Below are 19,427 nucleotides of genomic sequence, written 5' to 3'. Positions count from 1 at the left end.
GCTCCTATTGTGAGGATGGGATAGGATGAAGTACGATAGAATGGGATGGGTACAGGGGTTGACCACACAAAGGAAAGCAAACTCAGGTGTGAGTAGCATTGTCAGCAGCCACTCAGCAAGTCTGAATCCTGCATCTAAGCAGCAGCTCCCTGGTAACGCGCCCATTGCAGGGAAACCTTCCTGTTTCTGGGACGCGTGAAGTTGATCTCAAAATACTGAGGGGACTTCTCCTGGGAGGTGAGATCAGGAATGCTTGTGACAGTGGGACCTGAGCATGGAGAGGGTGCCAGCATGACAGATGGGGATGAAGCTGTAATTATGAAGGGGAGATGCATGCACGCTTTTCATCACTGTACCTCGATGTACACCTCACTCAGCGTGTGCCTGCCATAGGCTGTGTGTCCCTCAGGCTTGGCCGTTCAGTTGCAAGCACATCTAGCTCTTTCCGAGATGAAGGAAATCTCCCTCAAAACCAAGTGGCCTCTCTGGCTGCAGCTTTATCTCCTCCTTCCTGTTTACTGTGGAGGCCCCTGGAAAGGGCTGTTTGTTCCCACTGCCAGCACCCAGAGTCTCTTGGGGATGTCAGAATGTCTCCTACTGCCCTGGGAGCCCTCCCCTCTCCTCCTGCACTCACCCTATGCCAAGCATGGCAGGTCCACCCCCAGCACCCAGCAATGCCAGTGCCCTCTCTACCTTCAAGGCTGCCCTTTTCCTCCACTGACATCTCGATCTCTTCCCTTCCATGTTTGGTCAAGCTCTTCATCTTGACATTAAAACCTCTGGTCTGAGCAGTCTCTGCCCACTACCTTGATCAAATTTCCTCTCACTCTTCCCTTCCCTGCGGCACAACCACAGGATCAAGTCTTCTTCTGCTCTCCTCAACTCTGGCTCCTGCTCCCACCTCCCACTTCCCATCTCTCCAGGCTGCTCCCTGTGACTTCAAGGGGTCTTGCTTTCACCCACCAAACAATGTGTGCATCTTCCCCATGCTGCCCTGGAGCTGGCTTCCTTTGCCTTGTGTTTCACCTATGCCCTCTGCTCAATATTGTTTGTTCCTCTTTTGGGCCTTAGGACAAAAATATCTCCCCACCCAGGCAGCCTGCACTGCCGGTCAGATTTCCTCGTGAGTTGTGTGAGCAATGCTGTTCATGTGCTAAGCAAATAGAGTGACCCAAAGGGAAACAGCATTTCCTGTGCAAATGCTTGTGTTCAGTTCTCATATTATTGCTTTCCTTCTATTCCCTTATATATGTGTACATACATATATATAATTTTACCAGTTCAAGGCTCGATTTTTATTTCAAAGCACAAAGGCACCCGCCCCCCCCACCATTCCCCCCTTATTGAGTGCAGGAGGTTGTTACAGTGCCACAAATCATTCAAGAAAAATACCCACTAGATAGAGTAGGAGGCATTGAAAGCTTCAAGGGTCACAATCATAAATCCTGCTCACCTCCCTCTCTCTTGTTTGCTTTCTTGTTAAGGTGTGTCGGGTATCACTGTGCCCCTGCTCCCTTCCTGCTGAGGGTACTACCCTTTGGTTTGTCCTTCTAACAGCAAAATAGAACAATAAGCTTTGCGTGGGATGGAGCTCCTCGTCTGATGCTCGGTAAACATCCCCCAGTGCCTGCTCCCCTCCTGCTGTGGATGCTCCTCGCAGAAACGGCAGGACACTGCAGGATTCATCGGGGTGCTGATGTCTCCGTGATGAGGCTGAAGGTTCTTGCACGGGATGTGATACAGAACCAACTGCTTCACCCCTTGAGGGACCCTCGTGTCTCCAGCCTCCTCTGCAGCATCCTGACCATGTCTCTGTGCTCTTGGGGGAATCTGTGGGGGACGTTTGCTCTAAATCCCTTGTTCTGGAGTAGTTCCGCTTTCCACAGGCTCTTCAAAGAGCCAGGAGCTGAAGAGAGGATGGCCTGAGAGTTAAGACATTTCTTGTGTGGTGAGACATCCCGCTTCCACCACTTGGTCTGAAAGAGGCAGGTGGGTTTCCCACAGCTCAGCTCCATGCCCTGACCACAAAATGCTGCTGCTGGGTTCCAACAGCTTTATGATTCCTCCTGAAATGTCAGCCTCTGAATAGGAACCGCATTTTCCATGGCTGATAGGAATTGTGTTTCTTGCAAATAAGCTATCAGCCAGAAGAGAAATCCTGCCTTAATGAAGTTGTCACTTTGGGATAAGCAATAACAGATATAGTCTTGCAGGTCCATGATGCAGAGTAGCTCCCCACAGTCACTAAGATAACAAGAGGTTTTTTGCATCTTCTCATCTAACAGTTATAAAGCAGAGGAGAATTTAGCTCAGTCTCCAACCTTCGGGTGCCTTCTTGAATCCCACTGACTTGGCCACCACTGGCCATACAGTTATAAAACCACTGACTTGTGCAGATGAGGAAGGACCTTGGATGACATTTGGTCCCATCCCCTGCTCAAAAAATGGTCAGCGTAGATCAAGCAACTCAGGGACTCATCCAGCTGAGCTCAGAGTATTTCCAAGGCTGCAGATTACATAGAATCTCTGGTCAGCCTGGTCCAGTGCTGGGAAAGAAATTTTTCTAGTACCTAATCAGAATTTCCCTTTTGCAACCCATTTCTGTTGCCTCTTGCCCCATCCCTGTGCATCTCTACCACACCACAACCTCTCCAATGCCCAGAGAACTCCAATTCCTTGGCTCGTGCTTTTGAAGTTCTGGCTGCTGAAAATGCTAGTTTTTAATGTGGTATTTACAAAAAGCTAACAGTATGCTTAACTCTTTGCCTGTGAGACACAACTCCTGGCAGAGAAAGTTCCCGATCCTGGAGACAGATTAAATGCATGAGGTTTGGTGCCCAGCCCATCTGTCTGACAAGTCCAACACATTAACAAAGCTTTCACAGTATAGAGAGCTGGCCATTTCATGTGCCTACCCTCCAAACAGGGCTTTGCTGTTCTCCAGGAGTATTGAGCTAGCCCTGCTGCATTTAATTGCTTATCAATATCTTGATGTTATTAATACTGGAATATTTTAGATGCTTCCATCTGCAGCCGGGTTACTGGATTCCTGAGGAGCTATTGAAAACATTGCAGTGCTGGTCATGCAGTGGCCAAAGGACTGAGCCCTACAGTGTAGTGTCAGAAAGAAAGAAATTGGGCTCTTGCCACAGAGGAAATGGGAGCAGAAGGATCAAAGTCTGTGACTAATGATGCAAGCCATGTATCCAAAGGGTACTTCTACCCCTGCGAACACAGGCAATTCAGTAAGTCTGGCCTAGGGTTCAGAGTACGCACATCTTTGTAGAAAAATGGGAAAATACAGGATGATAGAATCAAAATTACAGTCATACTGGGATCAGTTTGCTCAGAGCTGCGCAAAATCTTTGGAGCATGGACCTAAGCTAACTGCAAAATTGTCCTGGAATTGCCTCTCCTCTGACTCACGGTGCTTCTGCAGGATGCTTTGACTATAATGTTATTTCTTCCTGAGAGCAATTACTAGGGAAGCTTCATTTTCACTGCTTAACACAACGTAGACATTAAAAATGCCTTGCGTGCAGAGGGGGAAGCCAATATTGTTTGTCCCAGGCCCGCTGAATCGGTGTGCATGCTCTTTGGGCTGTGCATCCTGAAAACTGCGTAGCTGCTCATGGATTTCAGCTGGCAAAAGTACATAAGCCCCTGTGACACTCGCATCCTCCTAGTCAAAAAAAAACCAAAAAAAACCCAGCCACAGACTCACCCCATGTAGCGTTTGCTTTCTCACTTTTCCGCTGTGCAGGGTTAGGCCCCTTCTGAGCAGATTTGTGTTGGAGAGAGCTAGCTGGAGCAGTCTAAAGCAGGGTCAAAGACTGAGCTAGCAGTAAAGCAGCATGGACAAGTAGGTCTATGTGTCTTTGTTTTTTAATGCAGGTTACCTATAAGTGACTATCTGTGGCTCATTTACTGCACTGGGCTCCTCCACACAACTTAGGTGCGTGTTACTTCTGCACAAACTAGTCAGGGGAGTTGTCTTCATGAATCAGTCTCCTTCATGATTTATTTCATGGAGGTGAGGAGGCAAAAAGCATGGTTCTACCCATGGACATCTGTGTTGATCTCTTGAGTAGGCAGGGCCTTTGATGTTGGAGGTGATGGTGGGAGCTGAGGGGTTGTACTTTCCTTTACCTGTGTTTGTTCAGGCTCTCTAGCTGTGAAAACAGAAGTCAGGCTCTTTGCAGCTTCATATGCCACTGCTATTTATTGACCTGCAAACACATCTTTGTGCTGATCCAGCTGTTTGATATACAAGTTCTTTCTCCAGGAGGTGGGAGAAAAGGAAGGTGAATGATGGATCACAGAAGCTAGAAGAAGAAAAGTGCCCATGCTGCAAAGGCTTTCTTTCTTTTTTTTTTTCTTCTTGTGCATAGAGTAATTAAAGTAAAAACTTAATTCTGGTCACTGAGCAGAAAATCTAACCTAGTGGGTGGGCAGTCAGCCCTGCCAGACTCACCACATCGGCTTTACGCGGGTACCCAGAGCGCTACCGGAACTTGTCCAAATCCCTTGTACGCACTCAGCCAAATTTTGCAGACGCTTCATATTTTTCGCAGGGTGAATAATGAGGATGCACTTATCTACTGACTGTGTAGGGTTGCTTACGTAGAAAGGCACTGCAGCTTTGAAGACTGAAGACCACGCCACCACAGTCTGTTTTCTGGTGGCAGTGTGTAACTTCTTCCAACACCTCTGAACACCAGGTGATGCTGTAGCTAAAAGTCCTTCTGCCTGAAAGCAGCCTGGCTGCTTTCAGGTGCCTGCCAGTTAGCATGCGACTGTGGAGCAGGAGTGGGATTTCTTAGGCTTGTGATTATGGATTCAAGAAATGGAGACATCAGAAGTATCTCACGTGAGCTTGTTAGGAAAAGAAGCAGCACTGATATTATTGCCTGTGAAAAAGAGCTCTCGGTTACCCTGGAAGAACAAGGAAGATGAGGTAATTATGGTTTTGGCATAGTTAGCACTGTCTGAGAGGACAAGCAGCCTGCTGTTTCTTTCCAAGGCAGTTGAGACAACTGTACACATTACCGGAATCCCTTCTCTCTTTCCAAAATACAGCTGTTAAACAGCATGCGTCAACACCAACCAGTTGCTGGGGGCTGTCTGCAAGAACCCCCAGGGTGACTTTTAGGTGGACAGGTTGCAGTTGTCTTAAACTATTTTGGACTTGGAGCACACCAGTTTTCCTGACTCCAGAGTGAATGGAAGGCTTGACAGCTGTGAGGGCTTTCAAGGACAACCAACTGCATTGGTCAGAGAGATGCTGGGAGACAAAGCTGAGCCATTTGGGAACCTCAGGAGCAACCCTTCCCCTCGGTCTGCCTCTGGGGCCAGAAAGGATGGAGGATGGGATGCATGGTTAGCCCGACTTGCTCCTGCCTGGACATTCAGAGCCAGCTTTAAAAGGTGGGAAAGAGAGCATCAGGTCTCCCCCAGCTAAGGTCTGCACCCCATATGCCTTGGCAAAGAATTCTACTGTCAGGAGATCCAGCAGAGTATGACAAGGGACCAGGACTGTTCCTGGGAGAAGGAGCTTGCAAGGTATGTAGAACTTCCCGTGCTTTGCCTTGGCAGGAGCTAAATGGAGACTGCAGAGACAGCAGGGAAGGATCAAGGCTGCCAGGAAAGGGCTCCCCTGGAGCGAGTCCCTGCTGCTGGGCAGAGTGTGGTTGCTGGCAAATGCCAGAAGGCAATCTCGCTGTACTCTGCCTGCAGGACTGCTGTGTGGAGCAAACTTGAGCAGCTGATGAGCCTTTCCACTCAATTCCCCAATGCCAAAAGTGCTCAGTGGTGCTTTACAAGTGTCCACACTTCTCCCTGTGCCGTACAGACACACTGCTCCTGTTAAGAGGGTCAGATCCATTATGTGCATTACAGATGGGGAAATGAAGGCTGAGAGAGAAAGGCAATGAAGGGGAAGAGCTTGCAACAAGGGCCAGTTTGTAATTGAGGCAGAGGAAAACATGCAAGCTTCCATATTGCACAGAAACATTCACAAAAATAGGGGAAATGTTGCTATTTTTGCTTTCTTCCACCTTTTTTTTTTATTATTCTAGTTTAGCTATTGCTATTCCTTCTCCAAGGGCTTCAGCCATCCTCATGTACAGTTGAGTGAGTGGGAAAATCAAGAGGAATACCCGTGTCTGTGTCCAGCAGGGGTCACTGATGATTTTACTTCTTTTAAAGCTTTTTTCCCCCTTCTTTCTTCCTTTTTTAGGGTAAAGAAAGCACCCATATTGCACTGTTGGAGCAAACAAGGAATATGAGGAGATGTCCTCTTGCTAAGGCAAGGATGCCTTGAGCCTCACTGCCAGCAGGAGCTGATTGGGTTCAGCATCCCTTACACTAGTACATCAGTGCAGTGGTTACAGCAAAGCCCGTGGCCACTGGACCAGCTATGACTGTGATGGTCCTATCCAAACAAGACATCCTGGTGTAAATGTCTTGCTCCGCACTGCTTGTGGGAGCGCTTGATGTCCTTGCTCTCCTGCCAGCTCATCTCCCAGAAGGGGCAAGATCAAACAGACCTCTCCGAGAAATAAATCTATGATCTCCTCCCCTCTTTCCTGGGGACTGTAGGTTGCAGAAACACAGGAAGGATCTCATTGTGTTTACTTTAAAGTTGTGGCTGATGGAGAATATGTGGCTCCCCTCTGCCTGTAGGGTAGGGGTGATGCACACGTGTGGTTTCCTACTTGGGCAGGCTAACAAGGTGAGGCTGGGAGAGATACAGGCTTGGGAAAGACAACTAACCATTAGCATGCAGAGCACCAGGAGCTGCTGGCAGAATGGAAAGCAGAGAAGCAAAGCATCCTTGTGTGCCTGCACCTGTCTCTCCTCTGTCTTTCCAACGCAGAGGGGTGATGCCTGGTACTCACAGCTTCAGGAGTGGGGCACAACCTGGCTGTGTCCTCCCTCCCCAGGAGGACTCAGCTGCTCCCTGCTTCAGAGTATTCTTCATTGCATTATTCGGCATGATTTTCCAGCTTTCTTGTGCTACTCCAGTAAGAAAAAGTTGCCACAATTACTCCAGCAGGGACTCAGTCTTTTTCGCCTTAGGTTTATTAAGATGACTGGTTTATGACTTGCTGTGCTTTTACTATGTCCACTAATGGCTTTTATGTAAAACGATTCACTGATGAGGCCAGCAGCCTAAGTGAGTGATATTTCTGCAAACTTTTCCTGTCCTTCCCAGTGACATTTTCCAGGGCAGCGCAGAACTGCTGGTCCTTCCATGTCAGGACATGGTGATACATTGGCACATTTGGCAAGGTCATCTCCTCTGAGTGTTCATTCCAAATGGAAATATGAATGGAAATGTGAAAAATATGAATGGAAATGTGGAAAACCTCTGTAGAGGGGATGTCTGCACCTATCTCCTCATGGCTTGCCTTCTGTCCTGGGCTGCAGCGGTCTGCTAGGGGCAGGTAACACTGGGCATGGGGAGCGTTGCCTCCATGTGCAGCAGCAAGATGATTGAGAGAGGATTCCTCCTCCAGACACGGGAGTGTGCCTGCACATAAACATTCACATGCGCTGGGCTTGAAAGCAAAGCCCTAGGTGAGGACTGCTATTGCTGATTCAGTACCTTCCAGCTAGACTATCCCATCCTACAGAGACTGTCGAGTTCTTGTAAATCCTTGAATCATTTGTCAGGAAAAGGTGCACCTTCATCACTGCAAATAGTGCCTCTCCTCAGCAGCCATCTCTTTGATGACAGGTAGCAAATTTTTGCAGGTTTCTTTCTGCTCAGAGCCTGTGACACCACCTGACCCGCAGTGCCAGCCCAGTATTGCTGTTTCCTGTCACTACAGTTCCACCATCGGGGCTCCAGTGACAAGCTCTTTCAATTCACTTTCAGGTGTTCCCAGGTTTTCCTCAAAATACAGTGAGCAGGAAGCAACCCCAAATCCTAGGTCCTTCAGGGGTGCTGAGCTACATATTCCCCACTCTGGTGTCTTCTAATGCCAGGCAAACAGTTAAGCATTAACAATATGTTTGAGAGAAACTGTCTCTCTGTCTATTTATGAACCTGGATGCAAAGTCTGGGGAGTTAGTTATCACTGGAAGTTCTTCAGTGAACGGCTTCAGTAACCATCATCGGATTGCCTGATGAACTGTACTGTTGTTCATGGCTTTAATACTCATTGCTCATTCTGTGGGTTTAGTCTTGGCATTTTTTTCTTACCTCTGATTCCCCAAGCAATATTTCCTTTTCATGAAGGTTGTTGCACGAGTACATTCTCAATGCTTATGGGGCTGCTGTGTTATTTAACAAGTCTCCTTCCTGTTTACAAAAAATAGCAAAAAAGAGAAGATTCTGAAAACAGAGGAGCCTGCTGTAGGCTCCATAATACCTTTCTGTCTTGTGGAGATGTGGTAACAGATGTTCTCACCACAGCCCCATCCTATTTGTGGTGATGAGTGTTGCTCCATACCATACTTTGTCCATACTATGCTGCAAGCTTGTGTTTAAGAGTCTCAGTGTGTGTTCTGTAAGGCACCTTATTCTGCTTCCACAAAAGCATCGGAAGTAGCTTCTAGCACTGAGAGGACACATATCCCTTTATGGCTCGTCACTTTGATTTCAAAGGTGAGAAATTTACTTTTTGACTGAGGAAAACATTCACCAATACTGCTAGCAGGTTAAAGCCTTAAATCCCGGGTTGGACTGGATTTGGTATTACAAACCACCAGAATAATTTCATGCTATCAAACAGCCATGCACACGCACGTCCACACGCAGACCTGCCAGAAGTGGTTTTGCAGTAGAACCTAGAGCAAATCAATGCCCATTTTGTTCTCCTTCTTCAGGGTCTTCCTCTTCCCATTATGAATGACAGAATTTAGAGGCTTTCAGCTCAAAAAGCCCTGCAGACATGACTGACTTATCAAAGCTGGATCATGCTGGCTGAAAGAATATGTGTTACAGGACTCAGCTCCTCTGCGGGCACCTAGGTGACCAGAGGTTTCAGATGAGTTCAGTTCATAAAGTTCTCGCCCTCACTTGCAGTGAGAATTGCTGTTACTAGGTCTCTTCCTAATCTGTCCCTATGTATTTTATGCATCTAGCAGTGTTATTCTTTAAAATAAATATCTATAGAATATGATCTTGTTACACTCGCATAACAGCTTCTAAAAAAGCATCTCTCTAAACCAAGACACCAGTCTATCTTAACCATCAAGATTAGTAGCTGTAGATCTAATTGTAACAGTTTTCTCCTGGTATGTACAACAGGACTGGGGAACCATCTGCCAAACAGAAAAGCATAAATTGAGCAAGGAAAGAAAAGCTGTCACTGATCTTCTAAGTGATGATGGCTATCAACAAAAAGAAAGCAATTTGAGCCAACCCTAAACCTGATCTAGAACATACAATGTGAAGACTTTGTGAAGATAACACAACCTGCTGAATAAGAGGACAAAGCTGTGTGCTCTCTGGTTATATCAGCTGTGCAACAAGAGTACTAGTTCTAGCTGAAATATGAACATCTGGTTTCCTATCTGAGGAGTCACAATCAATCTTCTCTACTAGCACACACTGCTTACTTTACCACAAACTTAAAGCTCTTTTGAAACAATCACTGGAGAACCATCTGGTTTTGACTCATCTTGTCCTACCTATCTTGTGTAAGATATTTTCAGGATGTTAACAAACAACTCCATCCAAAAAGTTCTTCCATATTTCTTGTCATCCGTGACTGCACATATTTGGATGCCATACGCCCTGTCTTCCTTGGAAACTCAGAGTTGGCTTGTGCCAAGAATTGCACACAAGAAATTTGCTTTGTGTGTGTCATTGTTCACAGGCTCTTGCTCAGCCCCGCAACTGAAGTGTAACATGCACATACATATATGAAAATAGATTGTCTTGATGTCATGAACTGTAAGCCAACCCACCTCCCCCACTCCTCCTTCATTGGAGTAATTTCATCAGCTGGGGCTTACAAAGCAAGAATTTTGCTAACCCTTTGTTGTCTGAAGCATTATTTATTGCCTTCCCCTTCGTCACAGCCTACGTGGAGAGCCAGTATGTAAGAATGTATGATGCATGATTCAATGCCATGTAAAAATTCTGCTTAGCTTCTCATGTTCAGCACCAGTAGTAACCTTTGTCTGGTTGATGACTGGAGAAAGCCAGCTCCTGAGTGTGTAAAGCGCTTTTAACCTTACTTTCAAACACCCACATGCACACTCAAAAAGCTGGAGAACTCATTACATTCACGGTCCAGAAACTGGCATTTTGTTTTCTGCCCCTGCTCTGTCTGACTTTAGATGAATGCAATTGAAAATGTCAGAGATGCAGCTCCTATGTAATGTAAGAGGAGGATTACAGTTTTCCTGACATTGGAGGGGTGTTACAACAATGCAGCTGACGTAGGAGGGGACAGATTACCATGCATCTGACATAGCAGCAATTGTAGAAAATGTATTTACAGGAATGAATGGAAAACAAATTTAATATGCTGTTCCAGAGGAGGACAATAAAGGTGTATTGCAACAGTCCTTCCTCCCTCTGCAAAACCATATTTCTCACTTGTCCATTGGCACAAACAATCTGTGCTGTATGGCAGGAAATATCGGACGCAAATATCACATTAATCTCTAAGGAAGGATACCTGTTTTCGTAACTTGCTCATTCACTTAAGGTCTCTCAGTAGTGGCTCAGACAATAGGTGGATATATCAGATTTTCCCCGTGGAATAACTGTATCACCAGCACTGTGCTGCAAATGTGACTTTTATTTTGTTTCTGTTTTCTTGCAAAGCGAGCAAAGTAGAGAAGGGGGAGGGGGACGGGAGAAGCTCCTAATTTTTCAGTATGCAGTAGACAAATGCTGTTAATGCTCTTTTCACAGGAGCCAGTGCATACCCACTTTCCTGGCAGAGGTACAGGCAGGCACAAGCAGATGAAGCAATTACCTAGGACACCAGGAAAGCAATGGCCTTTCCATTTCAAACTGCAGGGAGTTCACTGTGGATCTCAGACATTAAGGCATTACTGCAGAGGAAAGGGGGCAGGGGGGCTTATTCATTTTGTCCCTGGGGAAGGATGTGTAGCTTTCTGCATGAATCATTCACAAGCGAGGGGAGGGAAGTGGAGGCTGGAGTGAGGGGACATAAAAAATGCCACATTTGGGTCAGTGTTTCCAGCACAGCCATCAACAAAGAACATATGTATACAATGAATTCTATTGTCTTAGGCTCATTCCTGTTGGGCGCGTGTCCATATTGCTCACAGCTGTACTGCCGGGGCACCTCTGCATCCGATGGCACTCCTGTAAAAAGCAATAGGATGCTAGTGAAGGCCAGGCTAAAAGGAATGAGGATAAATGACATTCCTGCCCTCACAGATTGTCCCTCCAGCTCCGTACGAGGGCAGACATCCAGAACCTGGTGAGGGCATCCGCACTGGCTGGAGAATAATTGGCAGGTCTTGCCCAGGGGTGAACACCTTGTGGCTACCCCAGCAGCCATAACGTCAAGGGCAATAGCCTTCAGCCTTCTGGTCTGGCCACAGGAAGATTCCCAAACTTATTGAATGGGGGCTAGTTTCCAACCACGTCCATAAGGCTGGCAGAATTGCCCTCACCTCTTTGTAGGGATCTCAAAGAAGAAAGATCCTGGGCAAAGCAAGGGGAAAAAAGGGGTTTGGCCTTGAATTTTGGCTCTTACACAAAGCTCAAATGTGGAGCTCCCACTGAGAGCCTTGCCTTGGGCTAGTGGTGTCCTGGGGCTGTGAAGTCATTGGATATTGATGAATAGATGACCAAGCATCCTGACTGCTACGTGACAGCTTGTGGACCATGCAGGACAGCCTCTGCAGCTTGTCCCTGTCCCGGCATGGCTTTTTCACACAAGCGGCCTTCCTGCAGCATTCCCCTGTCAAATGGATCCTGGACTTGCCTTCCTCCCACTGCTGCTCTCACATCTGAAGTCTGCTTACCATTTATTTTTTGCTTTGGAGCTGGCAGCTTCTGACTGATCTTACACTGCTAAACTTCCCCGTCAGGTGTGGCCAAAAAAAAACCAAGCACCAAAACAATGCATGAGCTACTGCAGCGTGCAGGGTGTTTCAGGGAGCAGTGGGAAGTCATACACACTGTAAACAGAAACTGCTGGCAAAGAGTCATAAAGCCTTGGGGAGTACCAGAAAGCTAGTGGACTCTTTTTAACCTGCCTCTCTGTCCACGCTCCAGATGGAGTTGGGGTCTAGCATTAAATTACAAGTATTAATCTTAGAGAAAGTCCAGCCTGATGTGAAAAATCACATATAAGAGCTGTTTATTGTATAAACTGCTCTAAACCCAGTATGTACATAGCTTTATTTATACCAGCTGTAAGATTAACATTAATCACTTAATTGCAGTGTGAAAGACAGCCTTGCAGTAAAAGCACTTTGCCTGGGCTCAGGACACAGAAATGTATTTCACTGCTCTGCCACAGACTTGCCACATCACCATCATTGTTAAGACACTTCATCTTGTAGGGGTTTTACCCTCCTAATAGTAAAATAGGTATAGTAAGTAGGGGAAACTACTTCTTTACCTTACCTGTTGCCCATTTTGTCTATGAAGATCATATACTCTTGGCGGGAAAGTGCCATTTCCAAGTACTGATCTACAAGCATCTGAACTCCCTGCAGTCCTGCCCCAAGAAGGTGCCTACCTGGCTAATACTGATGCTAATATTACAGTATGAAGAGCTTAATATAGATGTACTCAGCCCCAGAAGCTCTTGGGGTCATTTTTAGTCAAAGCCTTTCATAGAAGATGTGCTTTACGTTGTAGGAGACCTTGTATCCTTGGATGTTTTAAGAGATGCTGAGCCACTGAAGCTTCCATTAAAATCAGCAGAAATGCCAGATGCTCACTCTCTCTGAAAATCAGACCACCTACTATAAAATTACTTTCAGCTAAATGTAAACAGGCATGGTTAGAATACAGGTGTGTATTTGCATTTACTATGATCACAACTTTCAGTCATTAAGCATAAACAATTGGAAAAACCCCATAATTCAAAAGCCATTATTCAATGTTGGTTGTTCAGCTTTATTTATTCTGGGCAATGGAAATAACCTGGCTTACTTCTCTTTTTACATAAACTTTTCATATGTTTGTTGCCAGTTGTCAGTCAGGTTCGCATGCCTCAGCACCACAGAGCACTATTAGAGTGACAAACACAGAAAGGAAATGATTACAATGAAAGAAAGATGCTCTCAAGGGCATAGACCACCTTGTTTGTTCTGTGTTTGTACTTCCCTTAATACAAACAGAAACAGTCAGAGCCTCGGTATTAACGGTAGATTTTGTAGCACATTATATTTAGGAAAGTAAAGACCTTAACATACCTGGTGGCAACCCTTTAAAAAGCCATTTTACAGCCCTAGATAAGAATGAATGCTGAAGAGAAGCTTTACGTGCCTTTATTCTGCAAGACATGCTCAATGTATTATGTCAGTGAAATGTCATCACCTCATTAATTTTTAAATGTCATAAACATTAACGACAGAAGATCATTGTTGTGATGATAATTATGTAATTCCGATGCAATATTATGACCAAAGACATTCAAGTGGTCTGAAATACATTTCTGGACACCATTGTGGTGCCTCAGTAAGGATATGTCAGCTTTAAAGTATTTTTGCCAAAACTGCAGTGGTAGCCCAGACTTTTTCAAATTCAAAGACACTTAGAAGTCACACTAAAAATAGTCCCGCATCATTGTTTTCAAGATAATCCGTTTGTCTTTAAAATAAGCCTACAATTATTTAAGTTTATTATCTCATCTTCTTTAGATGTCACTGTACTTTTGAGAATGTGGCACTTTCCATTTTACTTTTTTCTAGGCCAGAGTCTGACCTGGTGTGACCAGGAACAACTCTATTGACTTCAGCAAAGTTTTGTTTGATTAAATTGTGTAATCGATGGGACACTGAAAATAGCTCAACAAATCTGTTTTTCAAAATAATCACACTGGTCTTTTCTGACGGAAAAAAGAAACTACACCTGTACTGCAAGTAATGCCCCAGTAAACCTACCACAGCAAACCAGGCTCACTTTAGCTAGGGGGGGGAAATGGGTAGAAAGGAATGCTTCAGCTTCTTGGCTCTGTTTTCATTTCTCCAAGTGAAGAAAGATGCTATTGTTGGTAGCTTGCTTTGAAACTGATAGAAAAAGTTAAGCAAAATGACTGAAGATTGAATTGCTGGAAATACCTGCAAGATGAGTTCTGGAAGGCAGCAGTCTTCGTGAATATTCCCATCCGCAGACCATGCCACCCTTAGGGAGGGAGCACAGGACTTCTGCAATGGAAAAACTTAGCAGATGTGTCCTCCCAGTTTCTCCCTCTTCCTAGAGAAATCAAAGAAACGTCCTCGTGGAGATGCTTTGGAAAGTGCTTCTCCATTTTCCTCGCTTTTCTGCTCCCGTTAAGTACAAGCCAGCTCTGTAATTACACCTCTCTTGACCGTGAAATGTTTCTCTGAGGTGATTCCTCGTTCAGGATATCTGAAACACCAGAGGGCAGCAAAAGTGTTAAAGCAGGAATTAAAAAAGCACCTACCTTCCCAACAGAAGCACCTCTATAATTATAGTACATGACTGTAAGACGATTGTAATGCCTTGACAGTATCAATTCATAGTGAAAATGGTAGAAAAATGATGTAATCATGACATTACCAAAACTGTTCAGTGGCTACTTCTGAGCAGCACTGCTGGAAGCCATTGTGATCCATATATACGAAAATGGAAGAGAAATATCAAAAAAATTCTCGGAGTAATAGATGCAGCAGCAAGTCTTTATTTAAGTCTCAATAAATAATGCAATGGTGCTATAACTCTTAAAAACTATAGGCTCCCTTCTCCCCTGCAGCTCTACGTACCCTAACCTCTGGACTAGAGATTGCAGGTCTGTGGAAGTACTTCCACAGGTAGCAACACTTCCCAGTTCTTTTGGCCTCTTCCATCTAATGCAGGTAACTAAAATCAGGAAGGTGGATTCCCCTCAGTGTAGTCCTCTGGTGAGGTCTTACACTCTTCAGGCAGTCCCATGGTACAAATGTTTGCCTTTCCTTAGGATGGAACATTGTGAGATGTTAAGGAGAGCACCAAATCCACTGCTCTACTTCCCATATCGGAAGACAGAAATAGTGAGTCCTTTAAAAAGAAATAAAAATGTTACGCTCCTAGCTGAGGTCCCTGTCTTGATGTTCTTTCTAAAAAGACCAGTTCTGTTTGCCATCCTGAAACACTTAATCAATTTCAAATGAAAACGGCAACTATAATTAAAGGGAGGAAACTCCCACCACAGCAGAGGAACCATTATTAAGGTAATTTTTTTCTTTATAACTCCTGGGGCACTGTTCACATGCAGTTGCTACTGTATGTGGTGTTTGTGCGTCACCTCCTCTTCATGAGCTCCACAGAGAATATACTGTTAGCTTAATAATAACAATAATAATAATAAGTCAGCTTTTCATGCAAGTTATTCAAGGCACTGTGTAAGCACTAATTGAATGTTACAGTAGCCTGGGCTGTCTGCGTGCTGTTTCCCCCCTTACGCTGAATGGCATAGCAGTCCCATGACCTGGGTCACACCACTGCCCCCATGTAAGCAGCTCCTGTTCTCCAGCTCCTGACCACCAGCTCTGCAAGCTGCTGCCCTCTCCCAGCACCATTCAAGCCCTGCAGACTGTTAGCCTGCCTGCTCGCAGTAAATAGGCATAGGGGCAGCAGATATTTTGTGCAATGGTCAAGATAAACAAAGGTTGGGGCTTAATTTCAGGTGTTATTTCTCCGCCTTTCTAGGAGAAAGAGCCTGTGGTGTAACTGGCCTCCCAAAGGACCAGCACCCGCATTACCGCAGGTAGCACAAGCGTCGTGGTTTACCCCCACCACACGGCTCCTCACTCTCTCTGTCCCAGCGGGATGGGGAAGAGAATCAGAAGGGTAAAAGTGAGAGAATTCACAGGTTGAGATAAAAGCAGTTGAATAGGTAAAGCAAAAGCTGCGTGCACAAGCAAAGCAAAACAAGGAATTCATTCACTGTTTCCCATTGACAGGCAAGTATTCAGCCAGCTCTGGGGAAGGAGGCCTCCATCAGACATAACAGTTACTTGGGAAGACAAATGCCAGCACTATAACAACCCCTCCTTCCTTCTTCTTCCCCCAGCTTTATATGACACTGAAGAAATGAACTCTATCTCACTCAGAACCAGCACATTCTCCACTCCTTATTCCACACCATTTACGTCACGGTGAGGTCCCATATTATGTATTCATCCTCGTTAACCACCCACACACGCCCTTCCCATCCTTTGATATAATGCACAGATATCACTCCATTAGTCTATGGACCTCTTGTAAAATGTCCATAAAATGTCCATTGAGTCCATCTAGTCCATGACTTTGGACTCCATCTCTTACAGCAGTTACTCAGAACAGGGGAGGTGGTGCATTCGCTGGAGTTACTGGGCACCAAAGCCAGCTCAGGTTGGGTCACTGCTGCACTTGCACTGCTTCTTGTAAGGCTCATCCTCCATTCGCTCGGGTGGTTTCTGCTATAGTAATTCCCATAACACACAACTAAAATCACAGGTCACAACAATTTAAAAGTATTTCCATTACAATCTCCACCCCTGGTCCCTTTGCACCAGACCATAGGGTTTAACATTGCAATGAACTCCTCCCCTTGCCCCTGCTCCATCTTGGGTTTATCCACAGACAGCAGCTCCTTAGGGGGTTACCTGCTCCAAGTGGAGCCTGATCTACAATCCACAGCACTTGAGGGACACATCTACAGTGGCACAGACTTTTCCAGAGCCACAGTTGCTTTGAGATGCACCAGTTCCAGTGTGGCCTTACCCGCAACTGTGGTCCCTTCAAGAGTAAACCTGCTCCAACATGGCCTTACCCATGGCTGCACCCTTTGAGGTGCTTCAGGATGACCTCACGCACCATTGCTGATGCTTTAAGGTGCACCTGCCGCAACATGGACTTATCCACAGCCATGGATGCTTCAAGGTGTACCTTCTCCAGTGTGGACTTACACTTGGGCCACAATCCCTTCAGAGGTATATCTGCTGTGGCACAGACATAACTATGGCCACGGATGCTTCGAGATACGCCAGCTCTGGCGTGGACTTAGCCACGAACACAGATGCTTCAAGGTGTCTCGGTCCAGCATGGATTCATCCACAGGTCTCGTGTTCACACTGGAGTTCCAGCCTGTCCAGTTCAGCAGCACAAAACAACAGTGATGCCCTGGCCATCTGCCAGCCCAGGTGCATGGCTATTGCTGTTATCAAAATGTTCCCAGGCACAGCAGAGTAAGATGATAAGCAGTACAGCAATACAGCAAGCAGCGTAAGCAAAAAGCAGCCACTAATGAGCACTAGGCTCTAATATACAGGGAGACAAGCAAGCCCCACGGCAGGCATGGGAGCCTGCCAATTAATAATTAAACAGCAATAACAGCTAAAAATTCGATTTAGCACATGCCAATCAAAACTATTGTTATCTTGAAGACTTTGAGTCTCACATTGGGCACCAAAAGCACTGTCATGGTTTACCCTCAGCCAGCAACTAGCCTCACCGAGCCACTCGCTCACCACTCGCACCAGTGGGATGGGAGAGAGAAGCAGGAGGGTAAAAGTGAGAAAATATGCGGGTTGAGATAAAGACAGTTTAATAGGTAAAGCAGAAGTCACGTGCAAGCAAAGCAAAGCAAGGATTTCATTCACTGCTCCCCACTGGCAGGCAGGTTACTCAGCTATCTCCAAGAGAGCAGGGCTTCATCACGTGTAATGATTACTCAGGATCACAAGCACCATAAATGCAAATGCCCTCCGATCTCCTTTTCTCCTTTTTCCCCCAGCTTTATATACTGAGAATGATGCCGTATGGCATGGAATGAATATTCCTTTGATAATCTGGGGCCAGCTGCCCTGGCTGTGTCCCCTCCCAACTTCTTGTGCACCCCAGACTGCTCGCTGATGGGGCGGAGTGAGGAGCAGCAAAGGCCTTAACTCTGTGTATGTGCTGCTCAGCAGTAACTAAAACATCCCCTTGTTACCAACACCGTTTCCAGCACAAATACAAAACACAGCCCTGTACTGGCTACTGTGAAGAAAATTAACCCTGTCTCAGCCAAAACCAGCATAAAAAGCAATACAATCCATTAGGTGAGAGAAGCGGAGGAAGTCTTGCTTTCTTCTCACTCCAGTAGATCTAAGTGTGTTGACACACGACTCATAGATCACGTAATTTGATTTATAGAGAGGACCACACTTTTCTCATCCTATCTTCAGAGTAAATTTACAAAAACTGACAAAAAACTTCCTTTCCTCCCATAGTGGGTCCCTCTTGAACCTTTTGGTAGTTATTCACAGACTCTAAGGAAACCACCATCTACAGGTGAAAACAATGGCACCAATTGCTTTGAAATCTTCAATGTGAAGCAGAGCTACACTTGTGCCACACAAGGCATTGCCCTGTGTCAAGCTGTCTGGCAAATCCAGTTTGCATGGTGCCCCTGGGTGGAAGAGGGGGGTCACTGTCTGGTGTGTCATTAGTCATGATGGTCAGGGTTAGGGGTTCAGACTAAGACAGGTGGTCTGCCAGTCAGAAGCCCAAACAGTGACTGGAAAATAACTTGTTTGGGAAAAAAAAAGCCTAGGCTGACTGTAATAGAGAAGATAAAGTTAAATAACAGATGTGGCAGGCATTATTCAGGTCTTATTTTCGAAGCTAGACTGGAATTTGAGACCACACGTACAATCATTTTGATCATTTACTGTGTGAAGGCTGAAGACCTACGTGCTTGAATGCAGTGCACCTGCTGCTTCCTATCTGACCTTGAAAGAAACCTGCTGGGCACTTCTAGGACACTGAGGTTCAATCCTGAACAGCCTCCTTCAGCCTTAGTGTGCAAAAAAGGCACCTCCCAAGCCTCAGTTCCGGACTGACCAGAGACAATAGCACTGCAGGCGCGTTCAGAATCATAGAATGTCCTTAGCTGAAAGGGACCCACAAGGATCATCGGTTCAACTCCTGTCCCTGCACAGGACAACCCCAACATTCACACCATGTGTCGAGGGTATTGTCCAAATGCTTCTGAAATATTGGAAGGGACTCACAAGGATCATCGAGTCCAACTCCTGTCCCCTGCACAGGACAACTCCAACATTCATACTGTGTGTCTGAGGGTGCCGTCCAAATGTTTCTTGAATATCGTCAGGCTGAGTAAGTTGCCAAGGTGCCACAGGAGTGCATATATAGAATCCTAGAATGGTTTGAGTTGGAAGGGACCTTAAGAATCATCCAGTTCCAACCCCCCTGCCATGGGCAGGGACGTCTCCCACCAGCCCAGGCTGCCCAAGGCCCCATCCAACCTGGCCTTGAACAC

This window comes from Phaenicophaeus curvirostris, chromosome 1 (genome assembly GCF_032191515.1).
Source record: "Phaenicophaeus curvirostris isolate KB17595 chromosome 1, BPBGC_Pcur_1.0, whole genome shotgun sequence".
Classification (NCBI taxonomy): domain Eukaryota; kingdom Metazoa; phylum Chordata; class Aves; order Cuculiformes; family Cuculidae; genus Phaenicophaeus; species Phaenicophaeus curvirostris.
Note: the sequence above shows the minus strand (reverse complement) of the source record.